We start from the raw sequence: 13,034 nt of genomic DNA on the forward strand, positions 1-13,034 counted from the left end.
AATATATTATTTTTATATTTTATTCAGAGTTCAGAACACAAGGTTCATTTTATCTTTGCAACCTCATGTACCTGTAATTCTTCTTAAACTCACTAATTAAAAGTGAATTTTAATTTGATTAAAAGAAAACTGACAATTAGGATATCTGTTTCCCATCTGCAATAAGCATGATATTTTAATAACAAGATAGTAGTTTGAACTTTTATTGTATTTCTCATGAAATAAACAATTTCCTATTGTGTGTTTATATCTTTAAAATATTTAGGGGCAGAGGATAATTCCCTAGAAGGATGTGCTGTGAATGGAGAGCTGCTTGTCTCTTTCTCTACAGAATGTAAACTTGGCCAATCCAGAGAGGCACAAAGGAAGTAAGCTCAAGCTTGATTAAGATCTGTTAGGTCTGATTTTCAAGTGCTCATACCTTAGAAAACATGATTTAATAACACATCCTAGCAAAATCATGTTGCATCACTTCTTCTATGCCTTTAATATGTCTGGACCAATTGTTTTTTTCAAAATTATTAATCTGTGAATGTGTTTGAACAGCAGTGACATTGTTCTCTTTTCAAACACACATGCACTTGAGTAGTAATGTGTCCCAGTAAGTCTATCTCTTCCAGAAGTTATTATGCTCATCTATTAAAACAAGAAAAAGCACCCATAATATTCCAACATAATGAGATAAATGAGAACATATAGAAACACAAGTGTTGAGGGTTTTCTGACCGGGCCATACAACATAACACATTAATTGTAAAATGAAACTTTGTACTGTATCAGGAACCCAGAAAAAGCTTATACAAAATTCTGTGTCAAGTGGCTCTACATTTTAATCTTTAAAAATTATCTTCACTGTAAAAGTAATAGTTATAGAATTATTATGTGGATGCATTGCACAGAAAAATAATTTTCTCATGCATGAGTAGAACACATGATTAAAGCTATCACAAAACCAATGGATCATATAGTGTTGAGGTCACAGTTCTTTTGCACTTTGCTGTAGAGTAGTACATGGTAATTCAACCAAATACAAAAGAAAAGACATGACATGGCATTTTATTAGGGTGGACCTCCTTCAGGCACTAGAAATCTTCATTCGACAAAAGGAATTTTAATTTTAAGAAAAATGTTTAAGAAAGTGTTTGGAAATTCTATAAATCCTTTAACTAAATTCATCTTGTGAAATCTTCCCTGCATTTTATTTAGTTGTCCATGTATATGTTTTGTTCTGAACTACTGGAGAATAGTTTAAGATACAATATAGATTAAATATATTTCTTAGTAAATACAAATAACTTTCTAGAATAAGCGTCTTTCACAACTCATTTTATGTTTCTCCAGACAATCAACCTCACATACAGCCCAACAACACAGTCAGAATGAGGAAATAAGAATTATGTGGTACCAGAGTATTTTATTAAGTCATTGCTATGATGGCTAGAGATGTGCAAACAAGATTTATGAAGCACTTCCTGTTATGTTCCTTGGCCTCCTTTATGTACAACAGTTCTTCAGGCTCTTTTGTTTTTCATAATTATGTTAACTTAGATGGGTATAGATATTTTGTGAGAAGCCTGCTGTCTTGGAGAATTTAATGGCTCTAATTTATCAAATTCAGATGACTCATATTTCATAGAATTGCTACAGAAATGCTGTTGCGAGGGTGTGTTATCTCAAATGCATCATTTTTCAATCCTGCTCATGACAGTTTTGGTCAGATGGTTCAAGAGGTCTGTGAATTGTTAGACTTTGTGCTTCTGCAGATTGATAACATTTATTTGTAGATAACTTTGTATCTAATCATCACCAAACTTTACCCATTATGTTTGGTATTAATTTGTGATCCCTTCTTAAAACACACACACAAATTATAAATAAATATTTCTTGAAATAGTTTCAGGAAAGTTAAAGTTCTGGCTTCCAGGTGTACTTGTTAAAAAGCCTCCCTTCTCCTTAGGATGCACAGTGCTGTAATTAATGACACATAAAGTCACATGTGAGATATGGATGGCATGAGCAATAACAAAAATTAAAAGCATTTAGTGAGAATAAATAAAATAAATTTCAGAGAAATAAGACCATAGGAGAAGAGACAGAGCAAAGAAACTGTGCCTGCAATAAACAATTCATGAGAGAAGAGTGATGGGTATAAAAATAAATAGGAACAAATTACTGAAAATGCAATAAATTCTTAAAGGGCTACAGGAACTTTCCTGATAACAAGGAGTCACAGGGTATTCCTGACAAACAGGAGTTAGAACACATTGGACAGGATTTGGGGGATGGAGAGGTGTCATGTGGAGGCACAGGAAGGGAAAACGGACAAGTGGCACATCTTTGTGACTCTGTTGTGGAAATGGTTGGGTGTCACTTGTGATAAGGTAGGACTCATTTGTCTGGCAGCTTACTCTTTTTTCTCATGTAAAGAGAAGTATAATTGTTGCTGGGAGAGTGCTAGTAAATCCTCCTTTTTCTTCATCTTAACTATGTATCATATAGCCTCAGAGCAAATAAAAGCCTAGGGCTTTGATACTGTGAGAAGTCCAGGATCTTATCTTCTTTTCCTGTAGGATTCTCTGTTGATATAATGCAGAATTTACCTATCACTGAAGAAAGAGAAAGAAACATGTCCACATCCCTTGGGCTTAGATGCCCAGGATATAAGGAAGGATGGAGTTATTATAAGACTTAAAGAAATGTGTTCTTTCCTAGATTAAGATTGTTTATGACTTTCCTCAACAACGGGTAGTTTGGGAAGTAGAATCCAAATCTCATCTTGAATATCTCTGACTTGAGTTTGAATAAGGACAGAATACAAGTTTCCAAAGCTTTCGCTTTGTAAATCTCTATAACTTCACAATGATGCTTGGAGGAGAAAAATTGTGGTAAGTGTGGAATGACTGCAGATTTAGAGAAGCAAGGATATCAGAGGTATAGGCAGGGTCATCTCTGTTTATCTGGAGAAACTCTTTGAACTATTTTAAACTTAAATTTGCATCTTATTAGTGAGGTAGGGCTGAAGTGTAAGAGTTGTTAAGAAAGACAGCAATTATGAGACAATAAGGAGAGATGATTATCAGAGCCACACATAGATAGAGAAAAATTACACCATTTAGACTAAAGTCAGAGATTGCTCATTTTTCTTGGTGAATAATACTTATATGGATATACTGATATCACATTACCTATCAATACATTCATGTATTTATTTAACTTGTCATGTAAATGCTTTACTAACTTCTACACAACCTTTATGAAATGTTTTATTACAAACAGTTATTTAATTATGACATAGCAGTACTCAAAACCTTACATAAATCATGACAATGTACTTTACACACATGACTATTTCAAAGTATCCCCATTTAGAGCTTTAATTGTCTGTTAATTTAAGAAAAGACCAACTCCTGGGAGCTTTCAGATACAGCTACTGCCTTTTTAACTTCCAAAATCTGTTAATCTTCTTTTCTCCTTCATTTTGGAAGCATGAATAAAGAAATTCAATATTGGTAGCCAGTTTTTGCAGAGTGTTTTCCCCCTCAATATTTGTTAGTATTTTTTTTTATAATAGTCTTTACAATAAAGATATGTGCATGGAAAAAGTCAAGTGTTAAGCAAAGGCATGCAAATTAGCCATCTAGATGGAGCAACATTGTCTTGCCTAATATTTTGCTCAATGATTTTATTGTCTCATAATGAATCTTCATCTTTTAGCCTCTTCATTGTTCAAGTATAATTAATCAATCCTTATGTTCTCTCAAACGGTCAATTACATTGAATTGAAAGAAAAAATGATAAAATCCTTTAGTACTCCATCCAAGAGCCAAGACAATTATTTTGGAAATCATTCCTAAAGTAATGAACTGCATGAACATGAATTTACCTAGGGCAATTATTTTGCAAGATAATATCTAGAATAATTTTGTTCCATTTTGATTGTGCCAATGTATGCCAGGTTGATTTAACTTAATCATATGTATCTAAAATACTATTTCAACATATGATCAACATAAAATTATTAATGGAATATGTATATGATGGTTAGTTTTTGTTAACCTGGTACAAATCTAGACATATCTGGGGAGAGGAAATCTCAATTATAGAATTGCCTCCATAAGATTCTCCTGAGTAGGAATATATATATATATATATATATATATATATATATATATATATATGTGTGTGTGTGTGTGTGTGTGTGTGTGTGTGTGTGTAGTTTGAATGTAATTGCCCCATAAGCTCATAGGGAGTGGCACTATTAGGATGTATGGCTTTGCTGGAGTAGGTGTGGCCTTGTTAGAGGAAGTGTGTCACTATGAGGGTGGGCTTTGAGGTCTCCTTTGCTTCCACTTCAATTGGTGTGATGCTCAGTGCACTTCTTGTTGCCTTTGGATCAACATGTAGCTACTTCTCCACTCTCAGCTCCTTCTCTAGCACCATGTCTGCCTGCATGCCACCATTTCCCACCATGATGATAATGAACCAAACCCCTGAGATTGTAAGCCAACCAATTAGATGTTTTCCTTTACAAAAAGTACCTTGGTCATGGTGTCTCTTCACAGCAATAGAAACCCTAACTAAGATAGTAGTTGGCACCAGGGACTGGAGTATTACTGATAGAGACCTGAGCATGGAATATGGACCTTGGGACTATCAATTAGAAAAGCAGTTGAATGCTTTAAACATTGCTTAATAGCATGAAAGACAATGGTACTGAGAATGATTTGAACTTTGGGGGCAAGCTCAAGAGGTTTCAGAGGAGAAGAATTATAGTATGTTGCGTAGAAATCTTTCTTGTGATATTTTGGTGAGAAAAGTGGCTTCTTTTTTGCCCTTGTCTGAAGAATCTGCCTGAAGCTAAAGTAAAGAGATTTAGATTAATTCCATTAACAGAGGAAATCTCAAAAGTGCCTAGTATAGACTCTCTTGTGTAGTTATTAGTGTTCGTGTTTATAAAGATGCATAATGAAAAGGAGAAAGCTGAGGAAGGAAAAATACAAAATGTACAATTTGAGGAGAAACTGAGTACCAGGAAGTGGAATGGAACTAAGTTCTGTGCTCAATAAGATAAACTGAGTAAGAAAGGGAATAAAGAGAGTGGTGGTAGAAAGGAATTAAAGAGAATCTTAGAGCTGGGTGTGGTATTGTATACCTTGGAAGGCACAGGTTGGTGGATCTTTGAGTTTGAGGCTAGCCTGGTCTACAGAGGAAGTTCAAGAACAGCCAAGCTTAGCCAATGAAGAAAATCATGGAAAATAGAAAGCTAGTGAAGATGTAATTGAACAAGGGGGGGCATATTCTAGCCTTAGAAGGCAGCAGAACTTGGAAGCTTTGGCCATGGGGTTCTGATTTTAGAGATATATGCAGTGGGTAGCCATCCAGCTTGGATCTGGAAGTTCCAACCCCCATTGAAACTTGGGCAACTGTCACACCTATGAGGCGGGGCCAGGGGAGGCACCTGGAGACCTGAGAGCTGGATGGGCGAGTGCTCTCTCGGTGCCAGGACGCTGAACAGTTGAGATGGACTGAGCAGAGCTCCAGAGAACACCGCTGGATTGCGATACACCTTCCCCAGAACCTGCGACCTACCTATCCCTTAATTTGTGAGTTACTCCATTAAATAAATATCCTTTTAACTATGTGGAGTGGCCATAATAATTTTACCAATAGAAATAAAGGTAGAAGAAAGGCATGATGAAATTTTCCTCCAACACTATGGAAAATCAGTGAAGTCAAGCCTGTGTCAGTGGTGTCCCAGAACGGAGGCCTAGAGAGGCTAGTTGGTCAGCTACAAAGTTCAAGTTTCATGAAGCTATGATATTGAAGCCTGGATTGCCTTGGAAACTCTGAGATGTTGGGTTTGCCAGAGCCATGTGAAACGTGCTGAGGAAAGCTTCTAACTGACAGCAGAACCAGTCCAGAGAAAGGAGTATGTTGTAGTCAACAATGCTGGTTGGAGATCTGTTTTGACATCAGACATAGAGATGCAGAGTATGGAGTTTGTCCATCTGGGTTAGGTATTGCTTTTGTACATTATTTTCACTATGCTCTTTTTCCTCCCTTTTGGAATGGTAATATATACTCTGTGCCATTATATGTTGCTAGTATGTGATCAGTTTTTTTATTTGATTTCATAGGGGATTATAGTTAAGTGATTTTATGAATCTCAGAAGAGACTTTGAACTTCGGACTTTAAAATTATTGAGACTATGATAGACTGTGGGGACTTTTGAAATTGGAGTCAGTGCATTTTGCATTTTGATATTGTTACAAGCTTATGGGGTCCAAGGAGTGGACCCTGTCATAGTTTCAATGTAATTGACTCCCATAAGCTCATAGGGAAAGCACTATTAGGAAGTGTGGCTTTGTTGGAGGGGGTTGGCCTTGGAGGAGGTGTGTCAATGGGGATGTGGAATTTGAGGTCTCATATATGCTTAAGCCAGGCCCAGTGTCTCAGACCACTTCCTGTCATCTGTAGGTCAAGATGCAAGAACTCTCAGCTCTTTCTCCAGCACCATGTCTGCCTGCATGCCACCATGTCTCCCACCATGATGATAATGGACTGAACCTCTGAAAGTGTAAGCCACCTCTGTGGTGGTGGTGTTGTGTTCCCCAAAATATTGTGCACCCTAATAAACTCATCTGGGGTCAGGGCACAGAACAGCCACTAGATACAGAGGCTAGAAAATGGTGGCACTCACGCCTTTAATCCTAACATTCCAGAGGCAGAAATCCATCTGGATCTCTGTGAGTTCAAGGCCACACTGGAAACAGCCAGGCATGGTGACACATGCCTTTAATCCCAAGAAGTGAGCCTTTGAGCCCAGGGAATGATGGCAGATAGTAGAAAGATATATAAGGCATGAAGACCAGGAACTAGAAGCTTTTAGTTGTTTAAGCTTTTAGCCTTTTAGCAGCAGTTCAGGTGAGACCTATTTGGATGAGGACTCAGAAGCTTCCAGTCTGAGGAAAACAGGAGGAACTAGTTCAGCTGAGGAACTAGTGAGGTGAGGTAGCTGTGGCTTGTTCTGCTTCTCTGATCTTCCAGCATTCACCCCAATACCCAGCCTGGATTTGTTTTCATTAATAAGATCCTTTAAGATTCATGCTACACACCTCAATTAAATGTTTTCCTTTATAAGCACTGCTGTGGTCATGGTGTCTCTTCACAGCAATAGAAACCCTAACTAAAATATATTTTTTAGTTAAAAAATAATAAAAGAATTAATGTTCTTTAGTTATTACACTTTCACTCTCTCTCTCTTTCTCTCTCTCACACACACATACAAACACACAGATAAAGTTACATCCTACTGTGAGAGATGTCAGCCTGGGTAGTGGAGTTCTAATATGTGTAGGAGAGGTAGTTGAACATTATCCTGGGAGCCAGCCAGTAAGTAATATCCGTGTGTGGATATTTTTTCAGTGCATCCCTACTGCAGTATCTCCTCCTTCTACTTCTCCCAGTTCCCTCCTCCCTTCTCCCCCAGATCCACTCCTCCTCTGTTTCTCTTCAGAAAAGAGCAGTTTTCCCAGGGATATCAACTGAACATGGTGTAGCAAGTTACAATAAGAATAGTTACAAACATTCATATCAAGTCAGGGCTAGACAGTCTAATGGAAGAAAAAGGGTCCCAAGAACATGCAAAAGATTCAGAGACACTCTAATTCCCACTGTCAGGAGTCCCACAAAAACACCAAGCTAACAACCATCACATATATGCAGAGACCTAGCTCAGATCCATACAAGTTCCATGATTGTTGCTTCAGTCTCTATGAGCACCTATGAGCCCTGCTTAGTTGATTCTGTAGACCTTGTTTTCCTGGCATTCTTGATCATTTTTCTTCTAGAGTTCTTCCTCTCACTCTTCTGTGGGGTTCCCTGAACTCCACCCAATGTTTGGCTGTGGGTCTCTGCTTCTGGTCCCATTAGGTGCCAGCAGAGGCCTCTCTGATGATGACTGGGCTAGGTACCAATGTATCAGTATAACAGAATATCATTAGGAATCATTGTATACCCCCCCAGGTATCTAACCTATCCATCCTCCATTTCCTGGTCATCTAGGCAGTGCTGGACATGGGATCCCTCTCCTAGTATAGTTCTCAAGTTAGACTGGTCATTGGTTGGCTACTCCCACAAGTTCTACACCAGCATTGTTCCAGTACATGTTGCAGGCAAGAGAGATTATAGGTTGAAGGTTTTGTGACTTGGTTCATGTTCCAATTTTACCCCTGGAATCTTTGCCTAGTTACAGACGATGACTGGTTAGGGTCACCTTTCTAGATTCCTGGGAATCTCTACCACACTGGGTTTCCACATTGTCCCCAAAAGCCCTCCAATTCCAGTATCCTCTCCCTATGTTCTTTCATCCACCCTCACCTAATTCCTCCTGTTCCCATTCCCAACTGCCCCCAGTCCATCTGGTAATCTGTTCTATTGTGCCATTGTGCCTTCTTAGGGAGATCCGAGTATCCCTCTTAGAGCCTTCCTTGTTCTTTCAGCTTCCTGCCTTGAGTTTCTGCCTTGACTTCCTTCAATAATGGACTGTAATATACAAGATAAAAAAGCCCTTTCTTTCCCAAGTTCCTTTTGGTCAGTGTTTTATTTATCACAGTAGCTTAAAGCAAACTATGACATATTGCTAGTTTGGATGCTAAGGTTTCCAAAATCCAGATGAATTTTACATTTCTAATCTGTTTTAACATAGACAAATTCTATCTCAAGGGCCTAATAGCCACGTGTGACTATTACCAAAATTTTAAAACTCAGGGTATTTTTGAAATAAATTTTAAATGGTTACTTAGTCCTTATAGAAATCAATATTTTGTTGGATAAACTTCTTCCCAGAGAGAATGGATGACTGTTCTATTATCTGTCCAAAGTATGATGTGAATCAAAATATTTTGGACTTCGAATTGTGTATTATTGTTATGATCCTTGATAGGTATGTTTCTGTTTTGTTTGCCTCCTGTCTTCACAAATTACTGCAAGGAAAGCACTCATAAACATAAAACATAACTAATAATTCTTAATTTAAAAATATTTTCACACAACAATGTCTTTAAAACGTCAGAGGGCTGAACAAAGTTCTCATACTCTTATACATGAGACTGAGGATAGCATGTAGTGGATGTTTCTCAGTACAGGGCTGGTTAGTCAAGTTTCTGTTCTGTGTATCTTCTTTCCCTATATCCTAAAAGAAAAATTAAAGCAAATACAGATAAATTGTTTATTTTAGTCACACCAATCCTTACCTGGTATCTATGTCTAGGATTTAAAACATAATTAGTGGGATTGTCCCCTAATCCAGTTGAAAAATATAAAAACAAAATGGAGGAATAAACAAATGGGAGAAATTTCCTTGGATAATAAATAATAAAATAGATTTCATCTTTCTAAAATAATTACTGTGGACTTGCCCATAAACTGTCTGGTAAAAACTCTTCTTATTGATGAGCAGTAGTAGGAATGGAAAAAAATGATAGGATTAATAGCCAGAAAAACAAAATGAATTCATGATGCTTGATATAGGGCTCGTTATCTTATGTAGTTTATACTCTCTTGCCCAAGAAGATTTTTACATATCAACAGAGCAGACTCTTCAACACTCTGTGCTAAAAATTAACTAATTTACAGAATAAAATTAGGTTCAATAATCACTCACTGTGCAGTCACATGTACACGTTCATTAGATGTTATTTCATAAAGAATTTGAATTACTTAGTGAAATTTCAAGAGTTTTGCTTTATAATCAATTTTCACATCGATCTTAGGCAAATCTTCCAACCTTTCCTGTGCTGTTTTCCCATTAATACATCTTAGGAACTTGTGGTTCATGTTGATTGAGCATGTGATAACAGGACAAAACATTGTTTCTGCTGTAGTCCAATAAGGTGTACATTGAGAATACTAGAATCACCCCGAAAACACACAGGCTGCTTCTCCATGGGTTTTATATGTCAGTCCTCAGAACTTGCTGCATATGTAGACTGTCTTTGATGTTTAGAATTATTGACTTGTTATTCAAAACCCTTATACAGGTCTTTTAGTATAGCCAAATAGAATGATATGTCATATTCTTCAAGGAGAGATTACACACACACACACACACACACACACACACACACACACACACACACACACACAAAAAAAAAAAAAAAAAAAAAAAACAAACCAAAAAAACAACAAAAAAAAAAAACAACCATATATACATATATTGTAATGAGTCTTTCTCTGTCCAGCCAGCCAACTCCCAAATAATGACAGAGACTTTTTATTAATTATGGAAGCTTGGACTTAGTTTAGGCTTTTCCCACAGCCAGCTCTTTTAACTTAATTCAACCTGTTTCTAGTAATCAACATTTTGCCTTGGGGCTTTTTAATTATCTTTTCTTCTGTATGTCCCACTTTCGTGCTTCTTCAGTGTCGGTCTGTCTGGCCTCTAGTGTCTCCTTGGCATCTCTTTTTCTTTCTTCCTTGAGTCAAAATTCCTCCTCTTACTTACTCCCCTTGCCCAGAAGTCCTGCCTATACCTGCTCCTTCACTATTGGCCATTTAGCGTTTTATTAGACCAATCAGGTACCTTAGGCAGACAAGGTAAAACAGCAACACATCTTTACATAGTCAAACAAATGCAACACATCTTTACATAGTTAAACAAGTGCAACAGATCTTTTCATAGTTGAACAAGTGCAGTGCATCTTTGCATTGTTAAATATTCTGCAACAATATATAACATTTCTGGTGTCATTGTATTCTAGATGTAATATTTTAATTGGCATTTCTTAAATAAAATTTTTCATAGACCATTTTCTTTTAAGTATTCAGTTAATAGAATAAAACTCTTCCAATTTGGCTGGTGCTGTGATATTTGATGATTCAATTTTACTTGCCAGCTTAAAACAAATTTCTAGGTAAATAAACTATGTGAGAGGTCTCTTGTGTTCCTGCTTCCTTAAATACTTGGTAAGATATGATATTAAATACCAACTGAAATATCACAGAAAATTTAACTAATTTTTGGTGTGCTGTTCCAAATTAGGTGTAAGTTTGGTAATAATGCCAAGTTAGTTGTTAGAATAAGTTTAAGAATTAGTAATTTACTATTTATAGTTTTATAATTAGTGATTTTTCCCTAACCTGCACTTTAGCATGTAAAATCCATCACCAAGGATACTTCAAAATAAAGCAGAATCTGTTGAAAATGCTTTGAAGTAAAATACTTACATATAGTAGCTGTACAACCTATTTTTTTAAATATTTTTTTTGCTAATTTTAAACAGAGCAGCACATGACTGGTTTGCAAGTACTGTCGTTCAAGGCAGTGAAATAGTTACCTGTGTTGGAGCAAGTGTGTGCCTGTGAAATGAGGTGTTGAATGTTTTCCACTAAAAGCTATAGCTAAGAGGAGTAATGAAGATGTGAACATTGAAATGGAAAGCAATAGGGAAGCAAAGCATGTCAGGCAGCTCATTACGGACACAGGTCAGGAAATGGCAAAGCAGCATTTGTAAGTAATACTGAAGGAAATTTCTCAGAGCAATGCTGGCTCAGATATAACCAGAATCATGCACACATCTATTTTTATTGCAGAGACTGACCAGCTGTGAAGATGCTTTTGATGTGAAGAACCTGGGCAGCCTATCGAGAATAAAGTGCCTGTACTTAGGGTGGGGCAGAGGGGATTGCCACTGTCAGTGAATATGGTTACCTTCAGATTCCTCCAGGAAGACTGTGTGACATGACTTTCTTTTTCATTGACATGAAATAGATGAGAGAAAGCCCTGTAGATAAAGTTATTTTTTTTTTTTTTTTTTTTTTTGGTTTTTCGAGACAGGGTTTCTCTGTGTAGCTTTGCGCCTTTCCTGGAGCTCACTTGGTAGCCCAGGCTGGCCTCGAACTCACAGAGATCCGCCTGGCTCTGCCTCCCGAGTGCTGGGATTAAAGGCGTGCGCCACCAACGCCCGGCCAGATAAAGTTATTTTTAATAATAATGCCACCCTGTCAACTATATTTACTCTGTCTATCTGCTTCACTGCCTCCAGGTAAAACAAGATTAATGATTTTTTTTTTCTGTTTGAATTGTCTTTCATAGATTTGAGGTTTTAACAATGGATGAAACAGAATTTTTTGTGCTACAGGAAGCTTAGGTTTAATCAGAATTTATAGACACAGAAAATAGAAAGAAAAGTTATATATGTAAATTATAAATCAAGAGTAAAATTGTATGCCTTCAGTGAAGTTTGTACCAACATCTACATTTGTTTTAATTTTCATTGAACCTAGCATTAAAGACTCCATTTCGTAGTTCATACATTTATTCTTGAAAATAATTTTTTATTACCATAGGAATTATTTTTTATATTCATTGTCATAAAAGAAGTAATTCCTGACAGGACACTGTTTCACTGAAGTTTCTTGCTACATATGACATGAGTTAACAAATATTTAGGAATTATTGAGATGCATAAGAATGAAGTAAGCTTGTGGCACCCGAAAAGTCAGGCTGCTGCTGATACTGTCTCAGATTTCTCCTGCCCAAACCTCCCTGCTTCTGCTATCTCAAGTCATTTGGGATGGAGCCATTTTCTCCATCAATACACGACAGTCAAGCTGGCACTGGCTCTTGTCTTTATAAAGTGAGAAAGTGTCCTGAAATGAAGACATTTTGGTAGAATGCTAGCAGTATGGAATCCTGACTAAAGACATACCTGATGATCCCAGATGTGAAAGGCTGAAGGCTGGACATATGTGCTCATTGTCCCAGTCTGTAGTTCATGAAAAGGAGATTTGCTTTTTCTTGATAATTTAGAATATTTCATCTAGGCAGAGTTGCCCAGGTTTAAAGCAGTATTTGATGACTGGCTTCAAAATAAAATTCTGTATTTGTATAAAAATTCACAGATTAAAACAGAATATGTCACTATAAATTGCAAACTAAGGAAGTAGCCACTGACTGAGATTCTGAAAATTTAGGATTTATCAAACACCAAACTTTTTCCAGTGATAAATCAGTTGGTACTGAAGCACAGGA

Source organism: Peromyscus maniculatus, chromosome 3, assembly GCF_049852395.1.
Source record: "Peromyscus maniculatus bairdii isolate BWxNUB_F1_BW_parent chromosome 3, HU_Pman_BW_mat_3.1, whole genome shotgun sequence".
In the NCBI taxonomy this organism is placed as follows: Eukaryota; Metazoa; Chordata; class Mammalia; order Rodentia; family Cricetidae; genus Peromyscus; species Peromyscus maniculatus.